The sequence below is a fragment of the Psammomys obesus genome, unplaced genomic scaffold (genome assembly GCF_907164565.1).
Source record: "Psammomys obesus unplaced genomic scaffold, mPsaObe1.curated_primary_1811, whole genome shotgun sequence".
NCBI lineage: Eukaryota > Metazoa > Chordata > Mammalia > Rodentia > Muridae > Psammomys > Psammomys obesus.
In genome coordinates this window covers 37,142,170-37,147,009 of record NW_026593286.1, presented here as the reverse complement: position 1 = coordinate 37,147,009, position 4,840 = coordinate 37,142,170, and the positions used below count along the sequence as shown (strand labels likewise).

Here is a 4,840-nt window from a genome sequence, read left to right as displayed (position 1 = left end):
CACCACAATGCTGCATCGTGGCGCCATCATGATGATGATACATTGTGTCATAAAAATGCTGAACTGTGATATCACAGGACTCTACTGTGCCACAAAATGTTTCATTTTAGCATATATATATATATATACATATATATATATGTATATATATATATATATATATATATATACACGCATACACTGCCATTACAATGCTACATTGTGTCAACATAATGCTCCATTGTACCATCACACTACTGAATTGTGACAACAAAATAGGACATTATTTCCTCATAATGGCTTATTGTGACATCCATATCTTGAATTTTGCCTCACAGTTCTCTATTGTTTCATTGAAGTGTTTTATTGTTTCATTACAATAGTGTATTGCCTTATCACAGTGCTGTCCTATGATATCAGAATGCTTCATTGTGTAACAATAACTGATATTTTACTAATATCACAATGTTCTATCCTGTATATAACAGGATATACTGTTGTATCACAATGATGAACTATGACGTCACAATGCTGCATTTTCATAACAATGCTCCATTTTGACATCCAGCTATACATTGTAGCATCATGATGTACATTGTCTCATCACAGTGCTCTTTTGTGCTATGACAGTGCTCTAGTGTCACACAATGCAGTATTGCATCATGATAATCTATGGTACCATGCAGCACTCTATTGTGCCCCAAATGCTGAACTAGGTCATCACTGCTTCATTGTGCCAAAATAATTTTGAACTGTCAAAACAATGCTCTATTTTACCATAATCAGGTACAAGGGAAGTCTGCTTATTGAGGAGAGAGGGTTAGTCAAAGGGTGGGCTGACTAGGGCAGGGTAAGATAGCAGTTTGAGAAACCCAACTTGAATCCAAGGCCTCATCTACCTCAGAGCCAAAGTCTTCCTCATTCATAATCATGCCTTGGCTCCAGCTCCGAGTTTGCATTGCACTGGGACCAGTCCTGGGGTCAATAAAGCCCCCACCTGTGGCTCCAGCTGCCTCTTTTGTCTACTGAGTCCTTTGCTAGGGGCTGGACTGCTGGGGTCTAGGGCTGCAGGTGCCTTTTGGACAGGGAAAGTCCCTCTTTCTTTGGAGGCTCATTCTTAGTATTGACTCTCAGCATGTCTCATTGATTTAGTTCTTGTTGGCAACACCTGTGACCCCAGGCTGCCTCTTTCTCTTCATCGTCCTCTTGAAGTCCTGAACCATTGAGAGCACTAAACACAAACTTTACTTCTGTCTGTAGCTCACTTTTCAGGATGTGAACACCAAACGGGGCAGGCAGAGCCAGCTCTGAGCCTGTGGGCACTGAGACCTCTTCAAAGCCCATGGATGCCATGTTCTTTCTCTCTGATCCGGCTCCATTTCAGGAGACACTAGAAGCCTGAGATAGGTCAATGAGCACCATTTGGATGTCGCAGAGCTGCAATGTGCCATTGCAGTTCTCTATTATGCTAAACTGTAAGGTTGCAATGTTGCTGTTTCATCACAATGCTGCATTGTAGCATCACAAGGTTCCCTTTTACCATCACAATCTATACTGGGACATCATGATGACCCTCTGTTTCATCACAATTCTCCATTGAACTACTACAGTAATGTATGATGTCATCATAATTCTCCATTTTTGCCATCCAAGCACTCCACAGTACTCTCATAATGCTGCATTTTCATAACTCAATAGCACACTATGGTATCACAGTTCTCCATTATGCCAGCACCATAGTATACTTGGTCATCATGTGCTCCACTGTGCTACCCCAGTGCTCAACTCTGACAACACTGTGCTGTTATATCACAATATTGCACTGTGCCATCAGAATGCTCTGTTGTACTATAGCAAGCTATACGGTGACATCACATAGCTCTACAGTGTCATCACAATGCTGTATTGTGATATTGCAATGCCTTATTGTGCCATAATAATGTTGCACCATGATGTCACAATTCTCTATTTTACCATCACAAGCTCTTCTGTGACATCACAACTCCATATTGTGCCAGCACAATGCTATATTGTTTCATTATGGAGTTGACTGTGCCACCACATTGCTGAATTGTCAAATCACATCTTCTGTAGCTTTGTTACAATACACCTTAATTTTACTGCTGTTCTGCATTATGTCATCACCTTGACCCACTTTGTCACTACTGTGCTCCAGAGTGGCATCACAATAGTATATTGCACCATTACAACATTCCAGTGTGTTAATAAATGCTACTCTATGACATCATAGTGCTGGACTGTACTTTCACAATGGCCTACTGTTTCATCAGAATGTTTCACTGTGCCATCACAATGTAGAATTGTAACAACAAGATGCTGAATTTTGACATCACATTGGAGAATTGTCCCACCACAATACTCCATTGTGACATCATGATGTTCCACTGTTCCCTCTCCTTTCTCTTTTTTACCATTTTCTAGCTTTATACAGTGATTAAGCAATAAATATGGGAAAAAAAAAGATGAAATCCAAAGTAGTTTTGATTTGCATTTTTCAGTGGCTAAGGATGTTGAACTTTTTTATTGTTTTTTTTTTTTCAGCCATTTGAAACTCCTCTATTTATTCTGTATTTTATTTTTTAAATTAGATCATTTGGTTTGTTGAAGTCTAGTTTCTTGAGTTCTATATATATTTTGATTATTAACCTTCTATCAGATGTGGAATTGGTCAAAATCTTTTCCTATTTTGTAGGCTGCTGTTTTGTCCTAGTAAAGATGTATTTTGTGTTACAGAGCTTTTCAGTTTCATCAGCTTCCATTGATTAAGTGTTGAGCTTAGTGCCTGAAAAATTAGTGTTCTGTTCAGAAAGCTGTATCCTGTTGCCAATAAATTCAAAGTTTTTCCCCGCTTTCTCTTCTATCAGGTTCAGTATATTTTGGGCTTTTATACACTTGGACTTGAGTTTTTTAACATGGTGATAAACATATATATGTATCTATTTGCATTCTTCTGCATGCAGAAATCCAGCTTGACCAGCTTCATTTAAGATGCTGTCTTTTTTGTTTGTTTGTTTGTTTGTTTGTTTCATTGTGTCTTTCTGGCTTGTTTATCAAAATTCAGGTGTCTATCAGTATGTGCATTTGTTTCATTTCTGGGTCTTTGATTCAGTTCCATTGGTCATTGTGTCAAATTTTATTTCAATATCATGCGGTTTTTTATTATTATACTCTGTATACAGCTTGAAATCAGTGATGGTGATACCTCTGGAGGTTTTTGTTGTTGTTCATAACTGTTCTAATTATCCTGTGTTTTTATTTTTTTCATATGAAATTGAGTGTTTTTTCTTCAAGTTTTGTAAAATTACTGTGTTGAAATTTTGATGGAGATGTGTTGATTTTTATGTAAGATTTAATAATATATAATTTAATACAATAAGATATTTTAGATATAATTTTTGATCAAAACTAGAACAATTATATTCGGAAACAGTTTGTAAAAGAAACTTCAAGGAGAACTTTCTCAGTACAGTGGAATTAACAGCAAACACTGACAATGGTATTTTAGAAAAGCAAGCAATTCACATAATTTAGTTTCATCTAGTACCAAAGCAGTAACCATAACCACCCATGTATCAATGTCTGGAGAGTGTAGTTATAGGTTAGAGTCTCACAGTAATGCACATACATGGCATTTTGTCACTTCTTGGAAGTATCTCAGAATACACCGTCTCACTGATTTACCTCTATGCCATTTTTCAGTTACAGTGTTTTGCATATTCAGATTCTTTGTGTTTATAAGATGGAGAAAGACCTTGAGGATCATATATTTCTTACTAGAAAATAATCATTTGCAAAATAAAATACATCATCTACTATTTCAAAGGAAAGATGCCAAGCCAAATAAGTTACAGGGGAAAACCCATCTATATGACAAAAATTTTTATGCTTTATTTGACATCAAACGTTATTCTTGAGATGTTGCTATGCAAATGTTTTTTTTTATTATTTTATCTTCTCTCTTTCCCATGATCGTTCTACAGTTTATTATGCTAACTTGCAATTTTCTTGTCAGAGGGGCACACAGCCAGAATAATTACATTTTCTAGATGACTGAATATAAAATAGTAACCTTTCCAAATTAAGTGAATATATTATAAATGAATACTACATGATAAAATACACACATCAGATCCTCATGGCAGAGAAGTATAAACTAGCCAAGAACCCAAAGATGGAAGTAGAAACTCCAAGTACTACTTTTAGTGGGGGAGTATAAAAAGTATGGTGAACCTCAGAGGTGCTTTAGCAGTTACTTTCCCAGTGGTGTGGGTAATACAGACAATAATTTGCATAAGAACATTAAGTGAGTTGTCAGAGATAACATTATTTGCTTTGAGGACTGCATCTGTTTTAAAATGTCATTGAATTCCATGAGAGGACAAAGTATCAACTGCACAAATGTGCTTAAGTAAGTAAAACACATTTCGAAAGGATATTTTCAATGCTATTTATAGAATCTCTGCAATTAACCTATCTAAGTTCAGAACACTGGCTCCTCCAGAATCCAGGAGAGGAAAGAATGTACGCAGTGACTAGAAATTATTCATTGTTTCTTTTAGCTCTTCTAAAGAATTTGGACATATGCCATATCTCCGTCATATTTCTTTGTATTCCTGATCAGAGAGCTTGTGGTAATCAAAACTTCAATTTACAGAGGATATTCAAACATCTTCCGGATTTTCTCTGAAGTTCATTAGTCATTTGCTGTGCTCTAGAAGGCCGTTGCTATCTATTCTCAACAAAAGTAAAGCCAAATGTATGTTATCTATTCAAAAATTCTTCTAAAACTTCATTTCTCTCCTGGTTCATCACTTCTTCTTTTATCATTTTTGAAGAATTT

General features: G+C 36.2%; 1 pseudogene; it reads right to left on the bottom strand.

Moving 5' to 3' along the window:
• Window positions 1-799: 799 nt before the first annotated feature.
• LOC129683557 (TCF3 fusion partner homolog) lies at window positions 800-1,332 on the bottom strand (annotated as a pseudogene).
• Window positions 1,333-4,840: the final 3,508 nt, after the last annotated feature.